This window comes from Lissotriton helveticus, chromosome 1_1 (assembly GCF_964261635.1).
Source record: "Lissotriton helveticus chromosome 1_1, aLisHel1.1, whole genome shotgun sequence".
In the NCBI taxonomy this organism is placed as follows: Eukaryota; Metazoa; Chordata; class Amphibia; order Caudata; family Salamandridae; genus Lissotriton; species Lissotriton helveticus.
In genome coordinates, this window is record NC_136057.1 from 1,472,968,550 (window position 1) to 1,472,992,599 (window position 24,050).

At 50.5% G+C, this 24,050-nt stretch overlaps 2 protein-coding genes across 5 annotated transcripts in view; one reads left to right on the forward strand and one right to left on the reverse strand.

Annotated features, from left to right (window-relative positions):
- Nucleotides 1-11,794, reverse strand: part of DGKA (diacylglycerol kinase alpha) — a 387,021-nt gene extending 375,227 nt beyond the window's left edge. Inside the window, exon 1 of one of the 4 annotated variants that reach the window (XM_078686412.1) lies at nucleotides 11,630-11,794. The gene's annotated coding sequence lies outside the window, so the exon portion shown is untranslated. The remainder of the gene's footprint in view (nucleotides 1-11,629) is intronic. The other 3 variants (XM_078686395.1, XM_078686404.1, XM_078686423.1) reach the window with 3 other exon arrangements.
- The window catches only part of PAN2 (poly(A) specific ribonuclease subunit PAN2), a 1,642,407-nt gene that overhangs the window by 154,960 nt on the left and 1,463,397 nt on the right, over nucleotides 1-24,050 (forward strand). The gene's annotated exons all lie outside the window — the stretch shown is intronic.

A 24,050-nucleotide genomic window follows, 5' to 3' on the forward strand; every position in this document is an offset into this window, starting at 1 on the left:
ACAAGCACTGACTGTGAGTAATATCCTTTAATTATGTAATCCTAGATCTTCCAAGTAAAATGGTATTTTTGTGTGCTCACATCTATAAAGCTTCATTTACTTCTGCAGACATCGATCTTGTGAGCTGTATTTTCATGCCATAATCGAGCGAGAAGGTCCTGGGTAGAATTATTGGTTTGGCATCTGGTTTATGTATCAAATAAAAAAGAATTACCTTCTCTTGCACTCTTGCAGTTCTTCATAGCACAGTTTAAGGGTCTTACTTATTAGTGCTCATTTTGTGGGCCTCCTGAGGATAAAAGGCTGTACTGGGCCTAATCCGTATTCACTTCTATTTAGACGCTAACGCACCATCTATGCTAGTACTGCTAGACATGTCTCATTCTAGGTTACCTCGCAGGCTGCAAGAAATTGAAATTCATGGGACAGTGCTAAACTGGCTTGACAATTTTCTTTCCAATAGAAGCCAACCTGTCATTTTGGGTTCTATTAAAACCCGCACCATGATGCTGGAGAAGGGGTTTCTCCAGGCTCTTGACTTAGCCCCTCACTGTTCAACATACATGTCACTGTTCAACATACATGTTTGTTCCCCTGCCAAGATTGTGAAAGCCTTTGGCTTTGAAATATTATTGTACACAGACGTTACACAGCTTATAATCTCCTTTGACAAAGACTTGTTCAAAGCAAAAAGGTTTTCAGCAATTGCTGACTGGATGATGAACGGTCTACAGCTAACGCCGGAAAAACAGATTATGATGTTTGGCAAGGCCCAACAACTGTGGCACCTTACTGGTTGCGCGCTTAACTTGGCACTGCTCCCGCTCCTAAACAGGTGGTAAGAAATTCGGAGCCCGCCTTGACAAATCTCTTACTATGAAAGAGCAGGTAATGTCCATGTCGGGTTGCTGTTTTCAAATCAGGCCCTTGCTGATAAGAGCCTTTCCATGTCTCCCACCTATAGCGAGGAAAACAGTGGTTCAAGCCCTTGTGATTAGTCAACTGGATTACGCTAATGCATTATTGGCCTCAGCAAATGAGACACTGCTAACAAAACTACAAGTGTGCAGAACACCACTGCTTGCCTCATTTGCAACCTTCCATCTGGGGCTGCATCTGCTCACTCTTTACATTGGAAGAGAATCTTTTTAGAATGTGCTGCCTTACACACAAAGCCTTACCAGGAAAAGGCCACAGCTCTCTAGCTTCAAAGCTTACTCACTATTGCCCTCCCAAGCCCCTTAGCTCTAGGGATAAAGCTCAGCAAATTGTTTCTCATGTTATAAAGTCCTGATCTGGGGCAGGCCTTTCTCCTACCTTGCCCCTCTTTATTGGAACAAACTGCTGCATCTTATTCAAACTTGTTCAGATTACTGTCTTTTCAGGAAAGCACTTAAGACAGCTCTGTTCTAAGTCAGTTTCCTCCCTGCGGTTGTGCAGATACCAGTCCCGGGAGGATTCGTGCGTGTTAAAAAATAAACAAATAAAATTGCGAGTTCTCAGCTGTCTGAATGGACTGTACAGGCGATACTGCTCCACTGGCATCCTAAAGTTAGTAGCCTGTGGGCCACCTAAAAGGGTGTTGGCAACTAAGGGAGTCTTCACATTGAGCCCGAAGGTCACGATTGTGTAGTGAACCTTCAGTGTTGAAACCTTCATACCATGTCCAATCATCTATTGTTTAAAAATGTTTTTCAGTCTTATAAGCATGAGAGCAACCCTTTCAACGATGTATTGGGTACTTTTATCCTACACAATCTGCTGTAGATGTCTCTACCCAGTGTCTCATGGATATTGGATCTTTGCCCTTTCGAGCATTTATTGTATTTTACCTTTTTCAGTTACGAAAAAGGTAATCTGAAATTAGTTGAACGCTATCCCCTGTTCTTCCATGACTCTCTTGTTTGCACACTCCGGAGTCGGGGGCCTTGTGGGATCCGAAATCCTAGATCTTTTATCAAGGTTCTTCTGAACGACCTCTTGGGAATATAGGAATTCTCTTACTTCCCATGCCAGCTCACCTCTGAAGATTTAGTCCCATGTTGTTCTCTTTGGCATCTGGCAGTTCAGCGGATGAGTGATGGCCAAGGTCTGGCAAAGCTGGAAGGGGGTGTCATAACTAGACCGCCCCAAAGCAAGTTCCTTGATTAGCCCCAGTGCCATGGAATGTTTTTCTGAGAGCAAACATAGCTACTGAAGACCGGCACATCAATTGCTTGAGGAGATGACCGGCCTAAGTCTTGACTTTAGGAAGACTGCAAGCCCTTACTCCCCGCCTCTTAATTGCCTGCTCCTGACCACTGAGTGACCAGCACTCCAGTACTTATTGAAAGAGGATACTGCATTCTTTGGATACCATTACCGAACACCTTGAAACAAGGAGTAGGTCTCCAGTCCATTCTTGCCAGCCAGCAGGGTGGAAAGACTACATTGGCCAAAGAACGGTACAACAGCCCTGATTGGAGAGGAGGAGGGAAGGAGTCCTAGCTTGGGAGAGACCAACATTCAAGCTCTCCCTACCTTCTTAACCTGGACATTTTATGACCAATGCCAGACGGTCCTAACTATGCAACCGGTGTCACACGGGTCTGTAGTAGAGTGACTTTCAGAGGCAATCCTTCGGCCCTGTATGTGAGTAGAGGTGAGCGAACCACTGAACGCTTGAGCCAGAGGCCTGGCTTTGACTGGCTCAGCTGGAGATCCATTTGGATCCTCAAGCTCAAAATGAGCAATACGTTTTCACAAGAGGGGTGTGGTCTAGCGGGTAAAGCTGCCAACCTTGTAACATGGGGGAGCAGGCTCAAATCCCAGCCTCTCCTCAGCATCCTGTAAATCTCCACAAATCTTACTGTGCTGAAAGAAAAAGCCTGTGTGAAGTGCTCTAATGACCGTGGGCAAGATTAACGCTATGTAAAACTGCCAAAAATGAAATGTCTATTCAGCGTGTCACCCACGCTCTAATTTCAACCTCCAAGAACAAAGCCTTAACCCATCTAGTGGCTGAATTGCACAGTGTGAAAATGGGAAATCTGGGATCAATCCCAGCTTCCCTGCTTGACCAAATTGTGTGAGGCTATGCAAATACTTTATTTCAGTCTTTTTTTGTTCATTATCACATATAAGAGCAACTTCAAAAACGTACATTCAGGATGTTAACTGCAGGAAAGACCTCTTTTGCGTTCAATAAACTAATGGTGCTCCAACAAAACTGCCCCAGGGGTTTAAAACGGGCCCCACCCTGGTGGCCAACCGGGGAAATGCCCGATGCCTGCTGCAGACAGTGTGTCCCTGCTAGAAGGGTGATTTTCCGTGGCGTCTTACCGACATAGGGAGCCTTTCAGATGAAATCTCGGATGCATTCACTTTGGCTAACTTCTCAGCCATTGTCCTGCAAAAACTGAGAAAAGTCTTGTACAACTGTCTCCTGTGTGGCCAAGCAACTGACCAAATAAAATAAAAAAAAATACCAGACATTGCTGACATTGTGCACTCACATGCCGTCTTTCAAGTAAAACTATCCTCCTGGCCTGCGGTTGCTATTTTCAACCACATCTGGACCTTGCGGTGATTTTAAAGAATGAAAACTGGCATAAAACAGAAAAAACTAGTATCCGCAAAGAGGGGCAGGCAATAAACCAGCCCTTGCCCTACAAGGATAGGGTCATATTAAGGGGCCGACTTCCTGGTCCTGAGTACCCTATAAATGTGTGATGTAGCCTAGCTAAATAGAATCTGTCCCAAGGCTACATTTTGTATGGGGTGGAGTATGAGTTTGTTGTGTTGTAGGGCCGGACTGGAGCAGAAAATCGTCTCGAGCTTCAAAATAACAAGCATCTGCAATGAAAAAGGTCTGACATTTACGCCGGTTTGAGCTATTAACATTGTAAAAGGCAATGCCTTTTATTTGTTTCGGTTTTTAAACCCTAAATAAAAGGCATTGTCATTTACAATTCAAATAGCTTACGCTCTCACAAATGTGACACCTATTGCATTCCAAATGCTTGAAGGCATTGCTGAGTTGCCCCTTCTGTCTCCCAAGGCCCCTGAAGATGTCCCCGTTTGCTAAGAGTTAAATAAACAAGCTGGTGGTCATAACTGTGCAAGTGAGACCCCCATGCCCTCACTGCAGCAGTAAGAGAAATTCATTAAAGAAAATAGTGCTTACAGACTAAAGAAGACCTACTGTGTACTAACCAAAGTTAAAGGGCCAATCCTCATGGGAGGTTACAAATGAAGACAAGAAGGTACTAAGGAGGGACTGACGAGCCTAATAAGGAATCGGAAGCCAGCATTTGCAAAGGAAAATGACACAAGCCAATGATCAAAGAGGGCGGGGCTTCAAGTGTATACTCCAATACAGCATGGTTTGCAGAGCAGCACGAGCCCTGCCCAGGCTCTATCTAAAAATGACCCAGATAGGGAATTAGGCAAAAAACTGGAGAGGTTCATCAGAAGTGTTTGTGGTGTGTGGAAACTGTTGTGGTGATAGCCAGGGGAGAATGGTGTTCATGGGCAAAAGGGACATTGCCATGCAACCCTCGGGGAAGAGGCAAGAACAGGAAAAATACACACCGAGCAGCTGAAAGGAAATGACTACTCGGAGGCAGTGTGCTGAATATCCTCTATGAACTCTAGTGAAATTTGCAGATGTCCTACTGCGCAAGCAGTATTTCTTTGACCTGCGGGCACAAGGGAGGAATTACAAAGCTCTATGCACTTCAGTGGCTGAGGCAGGCAGATGAGACCAGGAGGGAGTGGGTGGGAACAATTTGATTGTGACAGAGGGCAGGCTGTAGGAGGGGTGTGGGGCTGCACTCCTGGCAGTAACATATGTTTAGTACTGCATTGGTTTCACTTTGACAAAAACATTATGGAGCTGAGCCCACAGAGTGCTCCTTCTCTTGACTAGACACTCAAGAGAAGGAAGAAACCAGCTGTGGACATTAATTGCACCAGTGGACTAAGAGGTAAGTGTGCAGGCAAGCCTCTGCATCAGGGCATAGTCACCCCTCACCACCATCCGCCCCTCCCTGCTTTAGCATCTACAGAGGCAGTGGGGTTCTTAATGGGCCTCTTCTGGCTGCAGTTTGGCAGACTAAGGCTCATAATGAACTTGAGAGAGTGCAAGGATGGATAGATGAAAGAGTAAAAGGATGGATGGAAGAGTGAAAGGGAGTTGTATGAGTGAAAGGGGGATGTATGGATGGATAGGTGAAAGGTTGAATGGATGGATGAATGAGAATATGAAAGTGAACAGATGGATCCATGGATGATTAAAGGATGGATGGAAGAAAGTGGATGGATGAGTGTATGTAGTGAAAATATGGATGATCAAAAGGAAGTATGTAAATATGGATGAGTAAAACCATGGCTAGATGAGTGAAAGGCAGGGTAGATGGATGTCTGGATGGAAGGAAGAATGGATAGCTGAGTGAAAGGGTAAATGTATGAAAGGGGGTGGAAAAGTGAAAGGATGGATAATTGAGTGGATGGACTAGTTTGATGGATGGAAGTCTCTGGACAAGTGGCGGCTCTCCTTTATGGGCTCCACAGCTACGTTTCATCCTCCTTGTTTTGTGGGCCATTTATATTGTATCAAGAGTGAATAATTATTCTCTCTTGGTAAAATAAAATGCAGATCCACTTTGGGTCCAGTAACAAACTGAGATAGCTAGTAACATTATTTGATTGCGGACAAAGGTGCATGAAGGTGCCTGTGCAATTCCAGCACCAAGCATGTCTGTGTGACTGTGTGTGAGTTAAAGTGAAAAAGTCAGTGAAGGAGAAATGTCAGAGTGAGTGAGAATGAGACAGTAAGGACGAGTGTGTGAGCATGAATGAATGAATGTGAGGGAGGGTGAATGACAGCAACTGAAGGTTACTGTGTGTGATGCACAGTAAGACTGAGTAATTCAAAATGAGTGAGTGACTGGGACAGAAAGACAGAATGGGTCAGAGTAGAATGAGCGAGACTGCTTGAATTAGTGAGACTGAGTAAGTCCAAGTGAGACAGCAAACTTAGGGGGTCATTTACAAGAGGACTGCGCCACCGGAGCATCACTTTTTTAGATGCTCTGTTGGCGCAGGCCTCTCGATCATATGAGGTGAAGCAAAGCCACCTGGCGTGGCTTTGCATGGCCTCATAAATATGGAGTAAGACAAAGGCAGCGCAAAGAGCTTCATGCCTTACTCTGTGTCAAGGAAACAGGCATTCTATGGCCATTGCAGTGGGTGTTCCCACGCAACACCCATGGATTTTGACGCTGCCCCCAATTTAAAAACGCACTTAAACCTGGGGCAGCACTAAATCTTGCGCCTCCCCAGAGCAGGCATAATAAGGAGGAATGTTTTAATTTCTCCTCATTTTTTCCTCTTTCCATGTGCACATAGAATGAGGACAGTGCCTCCATGTATTGTTTCTGAAAAGGGTCCCTGTGTTGGCGCTAGGGAAGAAATAGTGTGCCGGCTGAAAGGACAGGAATGCGCTGCATCTCTGATATAGTGCATTCCTTTTCTTTTTTATTTGGTGTAGGGCAGCATAGCAAAAATACTTGTGGTGCTGCCCTATGCCAAATCTTTGTAAATGAGGCCCTTAGTGCAAAAAAAGTGAGAGAATCCTTCAAGAAGAAGCTCATTGAAATTTGAACCAAGGATTACGCCTCACCACTTTTAAAGGTCACCAGCTGCCACTGGATGCCCCTCTGAGCATACAAGGGGTGGCCCACTGTGTTGCGAGCAAACAGAGGGGCACTGCACTTTGTATGCACAATGAGCACTTTAGCTCTGGGACTATAGCAAGCATTTCTATTCTGGGCAAGTGGGCACACACTAAAGGGTTCCTCTCTGGGCCTGTACTATGCAGTGCCCCACTGTGCATGCAATGAGCGCAATCTTTCATGGCATTCACTATGCAGTGCCCCCTTGTGCATACTAAGAGCAATGCCCCTCAGGGTACATAACAAAGGATGCTAATCTAGGCTTGTATTAAGTAATACTCTATGTGCATACAATAAGCAGTGACCCTCTGGGCACACAACAAGGAGTATACTCTGGACATACAATAAATGGTGCCACACTGTGCATAAAATAAGCGGTGTTCTCTACCCAGCCCTTCACTCTGGGGTGAGCTCTCTCGATGTTGGCATCATTTTCTGTGGTTTGCACCTTTACCCAGATCTATGTTGCACGCGCGGCTGTGCATCTCACGCTTTTAATATCATCCTGCGCTTGCCCAGGTGATATCTGGGGTAGCGTGCCCACAGGGGAAGCCCCAGGTAGGGTGGAGGTCAGCAGGTTCCACTTGTGGCTGGCTTGGAAGAGGAACAGCATCATAACAGCTCATCTTGGTACATGCTGCTCTGAAATGGGCCATGAGGGGGCAGGATGCGCGTCCCCTGATAGCATGTAAAATGATTTACTGCAGCTTCGAAATGATGCTGATAGAAACCGTGCCAACCTTGAAATATCACTCTGGTTTCGGATCAGAACTGCCTCCCAAACCCACGTTTTTTAAACAAATTCTTTGGGGAGAAACCTATACCTCCCCAGAAGACGAAATTGCTGCTTTGCCACACTTGGAATGTTAGTGCAATATGAGGTTGATGCTAAAATATTCACCAGCATTAGGCTCCCAGACCTAGGGATATTGTGGCAAGTTCGGTATAAGGCAGCAACAACTGCACCTGGTCATGCAGGGCATATGCCTAGCCCCTTGCCCTGCTTCACCTGTGTGCCTACCACGATAATGTCTATATTTAGATTCGCCCTGTGTTGGGATGAAAAAGGTCTCGTGCATGGCTCTGGAGAGTGTTTGCTGCGACCTCAAGTTTTCTATAGCAAGTTCAGTGGGTTTTTATTTTATTTTTTTATTTTTTCTGCCAAACAAAACTTTGCAATACCGGTCCACACCAAGTGCACCGGACTTTGGAGAACCGAGAGTGGTGGCTGTTTTACCTGTCGCTCCTGAGACACCTACTTACCTCTCCTGTTCCGTGAAATTAATCTGCCATTCGCCTCCACCCGGGCCCTTCCCTACATTTATGTGGCACATGGGTGACCTCTATGAGGCTGTGGTGGAGTGTTTGTTACAGGTGGCTGCACTGGGACTCATTTTGATTTGCTGACCCAAAGTACTACATTAGATGGAGTTTGGAGAGGGCGCCGGATATTCATGTGAATGACATTCCTGAGGTCCTGTGCAATGGACCAGACCAGTGGAGGACAAGACAGGTGGGAAACTGAAGATCCTTTTGAAACGTAGGAAAAACACTTTGCACCTTTATGCTCCATTGCTCTGTGGGAAGGGCAACCCCTCCCACAGGCTCACAGAAGTTGAGTGGGGTAACCTTTTCCCACTTCGAGCTCTTGTTTTGGCTTTTCCAAGAAAGGAGATGGTCAATGCAATCCCACCTTCCCAGTAGCAGCGGATGACAGACTATGGCTGGAGCAGTCTGGGAGGAATAAGCAAAAGGCAAGAACTTCCCCAAACGGTTTCCAGATTTGGACTTCTGGAACACAAAACAGTCACCAACCTTGGCGTGAAGAGGAGAAACCTCCTTCCAGCCAGTATGATAGATTTTGCCACCCAAGGCCTGGTGTCCCACACCAGTGGTGACTGAGAAACACTTTTGTGGCTCAGGGTTGTATTTACTGAGCACCACAACCGCCCTCAGCCCACAGATGTAGGCCAACCAGCATTGGCTAAAAAGAAAAGTAGAGTGGCAAGCTTGGCAGTAAGGGTACAGCTGTGAACTTGCGAACCCTGCATTACATGCTGTCCAGTTATCACCCACAAGTGACCTTGAGAACAGGCAGGAAGTGAGGGAGGGAACCTGGGGGTTATCCCAAGAAACTGATCAGTCATGTTTCCTCCCTGTGGGCTGTTGCCCCCTTTGGCATTGACTGTAGATCGCGTGATGTAGTGCCTTTTTAAGTATCTAGCAAAGTATGCGACTGCTAGTTTTAACCTGCATCGTGATTGATGTCCCAGTACGTTGATTATAATTTCACCCTCTGAATTTCATATGTACAGTAGTTTCGTGCTACAGATAGTCTTTTTTTCTTACAAGTTAAAACATTGCCTGGCCATTGATTTGACTTACCACCACATCTTTTGTTGCCTTCAGCGTTTCACGTCCGCTCTGGACTGCTCGCCTTCGCTACCCTGAGAGTCAAGTACTTAAAGGGGTGCACTTGGAGTTCAGTTTAGTGGTTAATAGTAAGACCCAGCGTCTGGATACCATCAAAGGTTACAAGTAGCGCTCAACAACTCGATTGATTGAAAGCTAGACCTAGGGCACCAGTGGTAAAATGTTCTGATTGTCACAACCTGAGGCCTGTAGTCTCCATATGTCGTGTGATTTCTGAAATGGTTCCCAAATCCGAGCTTGACAGACTTAAATTGGCAGGATTGCTCAGAGAGTTAAAGGCTTACTGATGCCAATGCAATGGCCTCGAGGTCACGAGTTTGAATCTTTGGTAAGGTCAACCCAGCCTTTCATCCTTCTGTGGTCAATAATGTGAGTAAGAGTAAACTGAGTAATTGTAACACCTGTTTAGAGCGCTAAGAAATGGTAATAGTGCCTTTTTAGGTGTACTATAAACAGTTGATCGTTTTGTGAGCTGCTGCAGTGCTGTGCTGATGGTGCACGCCCTTCAGGGTGCCAAGGCCTGGCTGGGCTGCTAAGACAGGTGCCCTCCATGTAAACCCCAGGCAACCAGACACTACACGCAAGGATCGTGTGTATGAAAAGTGCACACTGCGGCCTGGAGGCTCTGAGGTGCGATCTCTGTCTGATACTGTAACCAAGTGCAGACTCTTGGAACAAGAGCGGAGTTCGGATCCCAGCGTCTAAACTACATCAAGCTGTGCAATCTTGGGTAAACCGCTTTGTTACCCTCTGCTGCGTTTCCTTATCAGCCAGCAGAGGTGAGCGACAGGCAGTGATTCTGCTCACAGCGTGCAGCATAAAAGATACTTTCGTTAAAGGCGGCTCCCGCAGCAGCGTCGGCTTTGGTACATTTAGTCTCTCTATGCCCCGCACGCCCCCATGACAGGATGCTTTGGTGCCCATTCAGTGCAGAGCCTCTCTACTGTGATTGGCGCCGAGGAAGGGAGAGCGGGATGGATGGTGGTAAACTACAGCGTGTATAATCATAGGATAAGGCAGCGTGGCCGTGGACACAGCGCACTTTGCATAGCAAAATGCTTCTAGATCTGGTCAAACCACTTTCCGTGCCGCCCCTTTAATAGTTCCAAAATGACAGTCAATGTGTTTATTATTTTATTGAAATAGTCAATACGAAGGAAGGAAATGAGAGCCTAGAAATCAAGTTATTCCCGCGCTTCAAGCTTGTTGTTGTTGTTTTTGAGTGGGTGGTTGCACGAGCGCTCTAGCTAACATTGCAAATACCAGTGTGAGTTTTGTGGGGTGGGGTGCTTAGACAGAAAAGAGGGCCACGCTCCCTCGCAGTCCGGCTGGGGGCGTTTCTAAAGCTAAATGCCGAGTACGGCTACGAGAAGGGGGGGGGGTGTCTCCCTTCTGATGGTCAATGGCCACATTCAACTGCAAAGTAACACAAAGGGCGTCCGAGGGCAACGAGGAGGGGCCTGGGGCAACATTTCATGGGGGGGGGGCTCATGTGAGAGGTCTGGAGTTGGGGAGAGACAGTGTGCATCTTGTACGGAGCACCTGTGCAGCGCCTCGTCTAAAGGCAGTAGGCGCTATAGAACGTGAATACAACTCTGCAGAAGTGCGCAATCTAGTTCGCGTGCGCCTGCACGCAGCACAGCCCCCCCCCCCCCATTTGCTGGAGTCCTGTCATAGAATAAGAGCACCGCGCGATTCGACTGCCACACACACTTCCTGTGCTGTGCACAGCCCCATACACTAATGCACAGCCCACAGAGTGCAGAACCTGTAGGCGGGAGTGCGTGGCCGCCAGTCGCAGGCAGACAGACCTGTGCTTGCGAGGTGCTGCTCGGCAGTGTGATGCAAGCCTGGGCGGACACTGCGCTGTGAGGGCCCAGCAGCCACCCACTTAAAGGACACATGAATCTATGGTTCCTATTATTATTTGCCGTTTGTATAGTGCACTAGCGCATTTACAATAGTGTCACGGCGCTTTTGGTAGTTCGGCCATTGCTTCGAGCCTAAGCAGTGGGGTGCTGGGGCCATGGTCGATTTGGCAAAGTTCAGGATGAGTGCAGGTACCTGATTAACAAACCAACGTGGGCGGACCAGCTCCCACTGGGTGATAAACATTTGACATTCTTCAAATATTTTCTGTAAATCCGAGCTCCTATTCTGCTTAATGATAGAGACCTATTGCCCTGCGCCCCCGCCCCTCGCTGTCAGTTCCACTCTCCACTTTGAGCGGTGGTCTCACCCTGGCGCAAAGCCTCCGCCTTTAACTGCCCCTCCTCCCCCCTTAACTGGCATCTCCCGGACCCTCTGCCGTGTTCGAGTGGAGTGCCTCCCCTGTGTGCACCCTCCCCTGCCTCCCTGGTACTAAGCGTTGGTCTCACCCTGGGGCAGATGTGTGCTGCCCAGACCCCCAGCAGTGTGCGCGCGCCCACCTGTGCGTAGATCCGACCCCCGTCCCCTTAGTCATTGAGAGGTGGTCTCACCTAGGTACAGTTCGGGTGGCCTCCGCTGTGTCCCCGCGCACAAGAGTTCGGCGCAGCCCGCTGTAGTCGTGTTTTTCTCCTGCTCGTTGCCTGCACAGTCAGGAAGTGAAAGCCTGCCTCCGCCCGCCGCCGCTCTGCGGCCTCTGAAAGTTTAGGGCTGGCTCCGGGGCTGCCCGCCCTCCGTGGCCCGGCCCCCGCCTGACATCAGCCACCCCCCAGGGCTGCGGCTGATCTTTGCTCCCGGTACAGGGCTCGATGCTTTTGTTGGTCCGACAGGGCTGGGCTGCACTGCCGGTTACACTGCAGCTGAGCAGTTTTCTTGCACACACTGACGCCTCTGTTTTCTCTGCAGGCAGAACCCTTTCTGTAGAAGTACATCTGCATATCCAGATTTGATTGAAGGAGCAGCCGCTTGTTACTGATAAAATAAATAAATCAGATGCAGTTGAAGTGATTTGCCTACAATCAAACACTGTGAAAAGGGAAGCCGGGATTTTAAATCTAATCTTAGCGCTGCAGATCATCTGGTGTCTTTAATAAGGACACGCGATGATCTGCAGCGAATACAAGGATTTATATTTTTAAGGGTTCCCAGCACCCTGCCTCCTCCATCAGATGAATTCCCAGACCTAGCCTCTCTTATAGGCTGCCCCGGGACACCAAGGTGGCCACCTACGTGGGCGGCCACCCTTAGTGCCATAGGATGGCACAGACCCTGAGCGGTCTAGTGGTTGGGGGGACTAGTGGTCCCCCCGTGATGTCACTTCCTGTTCTTGGGGGAGGGGATGAAGGGCTATATAGCCCAGGGGGGGGTGAGGGTCAAGCGCCCTCTTTGTTCCTGACGCAGCGGCGAGTTGACCCTCGCCCCCACACTGATCCTGCATCGCGGGACTAGTGACTGCCCGGCGTTTTCCCTCCCATCCGCTTACCCTGCTCTTGGGCAGATCAGGGGGTGTTTGTTTCTACTAATGACTTGTCTTAGTGTTGCAGGCGGAGTTACAGGGCGATCCAATACAGGAAGGTACAGAAGGGTACCCTCTACAGGAGCACCGGAAGGGTGCGTGAGCGAATTATCCCCCAGGGAGATCCACGGTGGATCCTGGAGGACCGACGGCGCCCGTTAGGGCGGTTGTGTACCTGAGCAACCAGGGGTTGCCAACGCTCCGCCCCCGGAGGTGGAGGGGCTTGAGTAATGGGCGGATGAGAGGTTCGCCGGGGGAGGGGTTAGACCTTCCCCCCAAAACTGACAATGCCCCTATGGTTAACACCGCGGGGGTTATGGCTCATCAGGTGGGCGGGTCGCGAGAGGCGGCCTGCTCTGGATCACCCGTAAGATAACCCAACATGTTGGCATAATGTTTATGCGAATAAAACTGCAACAACTTTCTCCATCAACTTGTGTTGTCGGTTATTGGTGATGGGGTGTGTTTTATGAAGAAAGGTCTGGGTTTGGGCCGATATTGGCACTGTGGTTTTTTGCTTTGACTGGTGTCGGCCAATCAATCTTGCTTTAACTTTACTCTTTCTTTTCTCTTTAGCGCTTTGAATCTCTTTGTCTCATAAACTCTATGCAATAGTCTGAGACCAGCTTGGCCTGATGTGATGTGCCTGTGATGCGGATCAGCTTCTCTGTCAGGCGCATGTTTCTTTGGGGGACCTCTATGCCCTTTTACCGTGTGGCTCACACAGGTGCCCCCACCGCCCCTCACACCTATAGAGAGCCGTACAGAGCCATAGAGAGCCACCCGGACTCTCTACAAGAATGTTGCAATGCACCCCACGCATCCACGCACCCCTCGGGCGGGCTCGTCCCGAGGGTATAAATAAATGGGCTGAAGACCGCTCGGGGTCTTCCGGCCGAGAGATAACCACTGTCTCCTTAGTGTAATTTGCATGCATGCTAAAAGTCTATCTGACCTGGGCCCCGCCACGCTACATTGGCGACGAGGCCGGTCGCTCCATGCGCGTGCCCGCCTACCTTGAGTGCTCCGGTCGGGGAGCGCGCGTTGTCCACCTGCGTTTGCCCTGCTCCCGTGGTGCCATCGAAGTCTGGGGAAGAAGCCGCGGAGCCCACCCGCTTCGCTCCTCGCCGCCCGGTGCCTGCTGCCGATCAAGACTATTCTCGTGCCGCCAGCTCGAGTCTGCCCATGCGCCTCCCTGATCATTGGGAGCGTGTTCAGCCGGCGGAGCTCGTTGGCGCGGCGCCCTGTGAGGCGGTTAAGTGCCTACTACCCCCGCCCACGAGCTGCTGCTCCCACGCAGTGGAGTCCGCGTCTGCTGCCCTGCTGTGCCAGCCGCGTGTGAGGCCCAGTCCCCAGGGTGCCTGCATTCAAGCAGCGAGGCCCCAGGCCAAGGCTGCCCCTTCCGCTACCTGAGCCTACAACCACGCGCCGTGTGGAATCCCCCCAGTGTCACCAGATCCCTGGGGAGGACCAGTGGAACGCTGTGCTGGGGGAGTGCCCCCCTGGGAGTGCACAATAAGCAGAAAAGGGAAAAAAACTAGTATTGGTGGGTGCAACTCCACTGGAGCAGCTGCAAGTAGTCAAGGTGCGCAGACACCACAGATAAAGGAATCATTTTGGTTGAGGCTGCGAGAGTCACCCTGCGGGGCACCACACTAGGAGGACTGTACCCACTCACACTCCAGCACTCACAGAAGAGTGAGCAAGAGGGTGCATCGCGTCCCCACCTGCAGACGTAAGGCACCACCGCGCAATCAGGGTACCAAGGACACGCACTGAGGCACACTCCTGAGCCGTGCCCTTGCGCCCACACGCGCTTGTGCCCAGCCACGATGAACAACACTGTGCCAGTAGCAGGGACAGCCCCCCAGCAAGAGGGAGGACGCAATCCAGCAGTCGCCGCCAATCCTCCACCACCAGTGCACACGCACACGGCTGTCGCACCACTACCCCCCCTTCCGTGAGACCGTGGACCCCGCGACGGCTGCGCCGAGATGGAAGGCCTGGGTCGGGCGACTCAACCACTACTTTAGAGGGACCAGTGAAACCGATGGGACTGTCAAGAGATCACTCCTCATCTACTACAGCGGGGCAGAGATATACGATTTGTTTGAGACGCTCCCCTGTAATGGAACTGATGACGACTAAGAGGCGGCGGTCGCCTCGCTCAACAAGCACTCCGATCCACAGCTCAATCACAATCTGGAATGCCGCTCGAAACTCCTGTGGAAGCTCATCCTTCGGCAACCAGGAATCTCGCTGGACGAGATTCTAATTCTAGCCCGCTCCCGCGAATTGTCGGATGCCGGGGCAGAGGAGATGTAAGCCGCCTTACACACCCCAGTCGCCGCATCACCGTCGCCCAGGCACCCGCCGATCAAGGAGGAAAAGGTGAATGCCATCCAGAGAAGCCCCCCACACCTCGCCAGACGCTTAAACTGCCAACGGCTGTCTGAGGGGCAAAAGGGAAGTTGTGCTCCCGCTGTGGAAGGCTAAACCATTACGCCAAATTATGCCGCGGAGGGAAGTTCCAATCGACGATGTCAAGACCCAGAAGTGTTTCACAGCGCATTCGACAAATCTCCTTGGATGACCCATCACCGGTACCAGATGACCAGCCCCAGGAGCAACGCCCCATGTATGAGGACGAAGACAACGACGAAGTGTTCATGGTGTCATATGTCAGCCAGACGGGGACCCGTCGAAGGCCACCCCCGCATGTGCTCTCTCTATCAAAGGCACTGACGTACAAGCTCTCACCGACACTGGGGCCTCCATCAATGTGATGGACTCCGATCAATATGACCGCGACCACCATGCGCACCATCCACTGCAAGGATCAACACGTATGGAGGGACAGACCCGCTCCCTCTCCGAGGCATCATTCAGACCACAATCGTGAGTGGGAGTTGTTGGAAACCGGCTATTTCGGTAGGCTAAGGCTGACGCCAAAGCCATGCCGAAACCACCACTCCAGTCAGGGCAAGGAAGTCACACGCCAAGATAACCCCTGCTCACCCTCTAGGTAGCTTGGCACGAGCAGTCTAGGCTAAACTCGGAGGCGATGTGTAAAGCATTTGCGTCAGCGCACAACAGCAACAACATACTAGGTACACCACAAAAGAGACTCCACACAAGGTTATATTAAAATAACTTTTGTATTGTCAAAACATATCAGATAGAAATTACACATGTACATAGTGCCAACTGGCACGGCAATATTCACAAGGGATTATTTACAAGACAGGGCCACATGGGCCACTGTCTGAATCAACACTTTGCAGATATAGAAATACTTGTCAGTAATTAGAATAAAAGTATATAAACTTCACTGTAACACAAAGTAACAGTTATAGATCACATCCAGTAACTACTGGGAACAGGTAAGTACCACCTACGCAACCCTAAACCCCTTAGGAGACTGTCACGCAGGGGACCCGGACCTCACTAGGACCACCTGTACTAAAAAGAACAACCCCCTAAGTATCACACAGCATTTAGGGGTCTAAGAAAGAACGCATTACCCATGATGCATAAATATACATTCAGAGGAGCAGTAAAGGAAAACCACCTAAGTATCATACAGCATTTAGGGGTCTAAGAAAGAACACATTACACAGGATGCATAAATATACCTTCAGAGGAGTAATAAAGAAAAACACATAATGCATAAACCTACACATTCAGCGGTGTTAAGGATAAAGCACATGATGCAATAAAATTACATTCAGAGGTACCAGAATAATACATTAGCACAATAGTCACATGATGTCTAAAAATATTCAGAGGTGCAGGAATAAGACATGATGCAAGAAATCACATTCAGAGGTACAAGAACCATACAATTGCGCAAAACCTACATAAGCCACCACCTGTGGCAGTCCCTAGGCCAACTGGCCTTGTTGGGGCTAGAACGCCCTGAGTCTCAATGTCAGGGGCCTAAACGATGCAGGGGCCCACTACTTGCTGGGCCCCTGGGAACACTCACAAGGGCCTAAACGTTGCAGCTGGCACTAAGTGCTGCGCAGCTGGGAAGGCCTGGCACCACGGTGCCCTCGCTGTCCCACACAGGGACTCTCTCCTGAAATTGCGCCTAAACGGTGCAGCTGCCCACTAACTGCTGGGCCGCTGGAGAATCATAAAAACTGCGCCAGGGCCCTCACTGGCCCTCAGGCGCAAACTGCGCCACGCTGGAGCCACACAGGCTCTACAAACATCTACGTCCCTGTTGGAGCCACACAGGCTCTGGCAGGACACTGCGCAACGTTGGAGCCACCCAGGCTCTGCCACCACGCTGCGCCGAACGTGGGAGCCTTCTGGGGCTCTTAAACAACCATGGTGCTTTCCCGGGCACCAGAACAACACAAGCCCCGGAGGGGACGGGCATCGACAATATGCCCCGAGGTGTCCCAGGAGCCATCCAGACTCCCTAAACAAATATGGCCTGCGTTGGAGCCTCTCAGGGCTCGTAGGGGCGTCCCCCACTCCGTTGGAGTCCCACTCGGGGGACCCAGGACCACGACATGCCCCCCTGCGCCTCCCGGCGCTCTCAAAATGAACATGGGCTTTGGAGCCTCAGGCTCCGTTGAAACCTGGGGGCGGCCCACTGTCAGCTGGGGCCGCCCTACCTCCACTCCCGCCCAGGTGCCGCTCTCCGGCACCAGCACCAGCTGCACGGAGCCCTCCCCAGCCCTTCCGACTCACCGGGCTTTCTTGGGCGGGCTCCTCCGGGCGGCGGCTTCTCTGCTGGGCGGCGGCTCACTCTCGCCGCCTGCGGTGGGGGCCGGCACCAACCATGTGCCTCGCGCCCCCTCCGCTCTGCTCACTCGGGGCTCCCTCTTGACCACGGGAGCCCCGCAACGGCCGCCATCTTCTCCTCGGGGCTCCCTCCACCGAGAGGAGCCCCGCGCACCGTCGCCATCTCCCCCGCCTTCCTTTCCTCTTCCCGCCGACTGTGGGGCGGGACTTCCGGCCGGCCGCGACAGGATTGGCCGGCCGGCCAACCACTTCCGGGTCGCTGCGGGCAGCGCAGCGGCCCTTCTCCGCAGGTAGGCAGGCGGGGGCTGAATCCGTTGACGGCCACAATTAAACAGCGCTCTCAAGCGCTGGGGGGAAACAAAGCGCGCCAAAGTGCCCAGAGCACAGCTAGAGCGCTCCCCGGCGCCGAAGGAGATCCAAAGCGCTCCATGCGCTACAGGATAGAACCAAACGCCCAAAAGTACATACAAAGCGCTATCAGCGCTCAGAATCCTAATACAGCGCTAGAACCAAAATAAAGCGCTCTTTAGCGCTGGAGCGCCATCCACAGCACTCCCAGCGCTAGAACAGCAGGCAGAGCGCTTCCAGGCTCTCAGGAGGAAGCACAGCGCCACCAGGCGCTAGGAATACAGCTCCAGCGCTCTTCCCTAGGGAAATGCAGCTTCTCCATGCTGCCAAGGCCCCAGAGTTTCCCAGGGGGCAAAGCCAAGTCCCCCCATCCGCCCAGGCAGGGCAGAGGGGTCCCCCAGGAATCCAGGCAAGTCCATCAGGAGTCCAGGGGCTGGGCAGGACTCAGGGAGTCCCCTGAGCCCAAGCAGCAACACGCCCCTGGCAGATTCAAGTCAGAAAACAAGAACAAATTGGAAGGGAACACAGCCCCTTCTTATACACAGAAAAGGCTTTGAAGTATTTTGAAGTCTTTGTGTAAGCGAGCCCTAAGCCCTGGGTGTATCTGGTTTCCCTCTCCTGTCAGCCTCAGGTCAGAGGTGACAGGGGGCCATCCGGAGGGAGAGGCAGCAGGGTGGGCTGACAGGCACAGCCTGGCACCCCCAGAGCTCTTCCCTCCCATCCGTGACAGCAGATGGGGGCCTTTCATCTATGGCTGACTCAGACCCCCCTCCTCCAGGGCCCTGCAGACCCCGTCCTACTCACCAGACAGTCCATCCACCAGCAGGCCCAGGCTCATCAGCCAATCACGTACCAGCAGACTCACTACACAATTATGCCAACTTCTAAAAGTGGCGCTTTTAGACTAGACACAGCCATGCCGCATATACCATTCTGCAGCATTCCTTCTCACGAGTTCATACATATCAAACTCGACCCTGCACTCCCCAGGAATCTACCATGGGCATACATATTCCCCATTCATTCCTATGGGAGGGCAGGTCACTCACCATCCATACACAGAGAGCACACGCACTTTACACTGTACCACAGTGAAAAAGTGCGCAGAGGCCTAAAATCACCAATCCAGGTTCCAAAAACAGGCTAGGAAAAAGCAAAAAGTCACGGGGTGAACCTGCCCAAAGGACCGGGTCCAACAGGAGTTATTCCACCGAAGCGAAGTTCCACGTCACGGAGGGCAAGAAGGGGACCTTGCTCAGCTGTCACACAGCCGAAGACCTCGGACTCGTCTTCTTTGCTAACCAAGTTCACGAGTCCCATACGGAGGCAATGTTGTAGGAATTTCCGGCACTCTTCGAAGGCCTAGGGAAACTAAAAGACAAGAGGTTCAAGCTCCACATTGACACTTCTGTGCGACCAGTGGCCCTCCGGCACTGTCGGGTGCCCTTCAACTTACGTCCACAAGTGGAGGAGGAGCTGAAGAAGCTCAAAGAATTAGGGTTCACAGAGAAGGTGTCTGGGTATACGCCATGGGTGTCCCCGCTGGTCGTTGCACCCAAACCCAAGCAACCAGGAGCCATTCGACTCTGTGTCGATATGAGACTACCGAATACGGCGGTGAAGAGAGAACGCCACATCACACCCATGTTGAAGGACATCATAGCTGACCTAAATGGAGCAAAGTGGTTCTCCAAGCTAGACATCAACGCCGGCTACCATCAGCTGGAAGTGGAGCCGGAGAGCTGGTACATTACCACCTTTTCGACGCATGTGGGTCTACGCAGGTACAGGTGGCTCAGCTTTGGAGTGTCCTCAGCTGCTGAGGTTTTTCAAAATGCAATCCGGGAGGCACTGTCGGGGCTGCAGGGGGTAATCAACCTCAGCGATATCCTTGTGTACTCTGCCACGCTCGAGGAGCATCACTTGCACCTCAGGGCCAAGCTGAAATGGCTGCGGGCTGACTGCATAAATCCAAGTGCTCATTCTATCAGGAGAGCATTGACTTCTTTGGCTATAAGTTCACTCTAGGTGTATCCGAAGAAGGCCAAAGCCATCAGAGTCAGCTGAGGGAACCCCGGCTGGGGTTGCAACATCTCCCTGTGTCTGGAGCCAGAAGTATGGCCTCCGGCTGAGTCCAGGGCCGAGTCCACGGCTAAGAGACTTTGTATGTGCCTCACCCTGAACCAAGAGAAGTTAATGATCCAGAACTAAAAGAAAGGAGGGACGTAGAGAGCCACACGGACTCTCTACAACAATGTTGCAATGCACCCTACGCATCCACGCACCCCTCGGGGCTGGCTCGTCCAGAGGGTATAAATAAATGGACTGATGTCCGCTCGGGGTCTTCCGGCCGAGAGATAACCACTGTCTCCTTAGTGTAATTTGCATGCGTGCTAGAGGCCTATCTGACCTGGGCCCCGCCGCGCTACAACAGACTAGTCGCTTTAAACCATGCTGACCAGTCTGCACCCAGCATTTTCCCGGGCTCAGCTGCTTGGTTCCCTTCCCCGGTGTGAGTTTGCCAGGGGCCCCTAACTGGACTGGCTGCGCCTCCCTAGCCCGCGTTCTTTCAAGTCTGGAAAGAGCCAATCTCATTTAGTCTGGTGTTCCCGAACTTTCGAAGTATGAGGTCACACGGCCTGGCGGCAATGTAAATCCTTTCTCTGTAGTTTAGTGTCGGCGTGCTGCTTCTTCTGGACGGAGCTGGGAAGGGAGCGATCGAATGAGGTAGTATCCCGACAGATAGTGCAAATAGCACGGGGTCTCCACCGTTCTGAAGGCTCATGACGCCTCTGGCTTCTGGATAGCAAATTGACATAAGGTATTACCTTGTCGCAGTACAATTGACCATAATAGGCATATTTTGCAACATTTATAGATTAATTCTACACATAGTAATTCCTGTGTATAGACAGTATTATACTGTCCATGTGAGTAGGGTAGGGATCTGTGTACCCGTCCTGAAGAAGCAGCATGCTTTGAAACATGTTGACACTCGCAGGTATTGTACATTAATACATCAAACCTCCACCTCACCTTTTTAACAATACCGGCACGGAGGCTTATTAAAATTCCTTTTACTCCTCACTTGCTAGGTATTTTTTAACACTCGCTCACTATCCACTCCTGACCCTACCACTCACCCCCTCTCACACTACACATAGTGGTTACATCAGTGCTCCCACGTATCCGCTGGTTAGTATCACGCCGCGTTCTGTAGAGGGGCGCGAAGACCCCTATGATGAAGAATGATACCAAGGGTCCTTTTGGTGTGTGATGGGTATTTAAAGAACACAATGTGCTTCCCACCCATAAAGGAAACACATCCAACCCAAGACCAACTATCTTTTTTTGCCTATATTGTGTGGGTGGATACAACCTGTTTATTAGTTATAGCTAGGGGAGATCAAATCCACTCCCTGTGTCTGCCCGGACACTCTCTCTCCACTCCCTCCTTTGGTATTTATGGTAGTTCCTTAGTGGCCAATGGCAGAGGGCCTTAATTTCTTAAGGTGGCACCAGAATGAACAAATGGAAGGTAAGCAAGGTGCTGTTCCTATAAAAGCCCAATAGACACACCACCCATTTTACGGATTGCTAGCTTAGAAAGATTTGGGGGGAGACACTACCTGATAATCTAGAAGCTGGTGTTTGGTTGAGAACACAGTTCACCACCTACAAAATAGGGCTGGGATGAAGAAAACACCTGAAGCACCTACAAGGACACGACACACAGTCTAATGGGTATGAGTGAAGCATGATCCACTCCAGCGCAGGGACACCTCGGTAGAGGTAGCTGTGCACTTTAGACATTTTCATTCATTTACTCCAGACTGCAGGACATCAGCCTTTTCCCTGCAACTTACTTAGAAGAAAAGATAAGCAATGCAATTTGTCAGGACGAGAAATTCCATCAGGAGCAGTCTACCCGTCAGAACTTGAGCTAATTAAAAAGACAGAGTGGCAGCAGCAGTAGTAGAAGACAAACTTTGGGTAGAGTTTATTCCGATTTCAGGTCTCTGCAAGTGAGGTGCCCAGGATTTGTGGCTTTGGAGAAGATTGGCGGTTTGTAAGCTAAATATTTCCATTCCTTGAACACTGTGGCAGTGGGTTCAGATATTTCTTTACTGTAGCTACTTCTCTGCTGTCATATCAACCATGGGAGTCTTGGAAGAAAGAGCAGTACTGTGGTTTATTTCTTTGCTGACTAGTTTCAAACTTGCCTACTTGAATTTCCTAGTCATCATTGAGACCCAGTTGACCAACCGTATCCATTGCTTAGGCAGCTGCCCTCTGTGAAATCTAAGGGTCTCCTAGAAGTCCTTGAGTTTTTACTCTGAGCTCTAATTCCAGTGAGACCACCTGGCCAGGGCAGGCTTTAGCGCTGGTGGTACCCCCTTCCTCTCTACGGATGGCCCCCACAACCCTCCAACATTGACCCGGTCTCTCCAGAGCCCCCTCTCTCATATGGATGTAATTCACTCGATAGCGCCACTCATACCAGTGTAGGATGTCAAGCATCCCACAGTGCACCAATTACTCGTAGACAATGAATCACATATGTAGCATTTCCTGTGCACTGATTTGCACATAAGACAAGGTGTATGAGCCAAAAACCATCCATAATCGTAGGCGGTACATTTCATTGGTCGGGATAAACACAAACTCAGGATCTAAAACCAACAGTCACTGGAGTGGTCTCCACCAACAAGAATTTTCCACCCAAACAGATGCCCCAGCAACATCAATGCAGCGAATGACTAAGAAAAAACATACCATTCCAACGTATACACTGTGGTTTGCATACAGCTCCCTGGTGACCACTCATAGCTCACTGAGCTACACTACAATTGCAACTTATGAACTGCAAGCAACAAAAGGAACACTATGGCAAAAGCAGTAAGCCACTGAGCCATATACATATAGCATACTTCTGTAATCAGCCTGGTTACATGTGCCCTGCAGTAGGCTTTTTAACCCTCTGTGCTACTCCTTGATGAATTAAAACTGCCAGTAGGCAAAACTGATCTCCCTCCAGCAGGTACAGTAATCACCAGAGTCATCTTGACACTTTTTTTTTATAAACAATTTTATTGATTTTGAACAAAAAATAAAAGACCAGCAATACAATACAGCTCAGTAATGAAAAGAAGTCCCACATATGTTTGGATGTCAAACCATGGTAGCTCGCGACTCCGGAAGGCCACAAGCAATACATGCAGTCAATCAAGTAAAGCGTAATCAGTCGATTTGACCCAAGCATTTGCCCCAGACCTTATGTTGTTTAGCTGGACAGCCCCGGGCCTCGTATAGGGGCTTCTCCTCTGTTGCGCACCAGTCCTCTCCCCTGCTCCACTTCGTGACACTTGGTGGAGTGGGAATCTTCCAGTTGGCCGCTATGTCTCTTTTGACCACGATCATGGCCGTCTTAAAGACTAGTTTGTCATTCCTAGACCCATCCAGACAATCTGTGATCCCCAGGAGCGTGTTTAAGTGGTTATGCAGGACTTCCCAGCCCAAGACCTCTGCGAGCTCCTGTTCTATACACCCCCAATACCGCACCAGGGGGGACAGGTCCAGACCATGTGGTCTTGACCACAGCGTGCACAGGATGCAGTCTGGTTTAATCCGGCATTGTGGAGGTGTTTGGGGGTTAAGTAAGCTGTGTGCAAATAGTACAGTTGGAACAGGCGGAGCCTGGCTGATGCAGTGATCATCTTGGGTGCCACGAGTGCACCTCTCTAGCCTTCCTCCTCAATTGACCCCACCCAGCCCTTCCATTGGCTTCTGAGCCGATCGAATGTAGTTGGGGTGTTGTTGTTTAGGGAGGGATAATATGTAAAATTTTCCCTCTTCCTTTTAGCGCGCTAAACTCCCTAAGCCACGTGCCCTGCCAGAGAGGTGTGTATTGGGTCAATTTGTTTGTCCATTGGGTGTGGTGCAAGGAGGCCCGCCAGGCCAGAAGAACAGCTTGTCACAACAGGTAGGGTTCTAGGGATGGGCCCCCCGTAAATCATCGTTTGGATTCTAGGTAGGCCTAGTTCGCTCAATTAGAGTCCGTACGCCGGGTCAGACCACCCTCCCATTGAACCAGTCGTGCAATGTGAGCAGGCGGGTCGCCAGGTAATATAAACATTTTTATTGTTGTCTGAAAATTGCTGGATTCACAAGGAACTCTGCAGCAGGTACTTTTAAACCCCTAAGATATTTCCAATTGCAGAACTCCGCCGAGCCCAGCGCCCGGTGCGGTGGCACTGTTTGCACTGCCCTACAGCCGGCCTTGCTTCTGGTTTCAGTTCTCTGCTACAACAATGAACCAAAAGTGAGTTGTTTAGCCAGTGCAGGTGACAAAA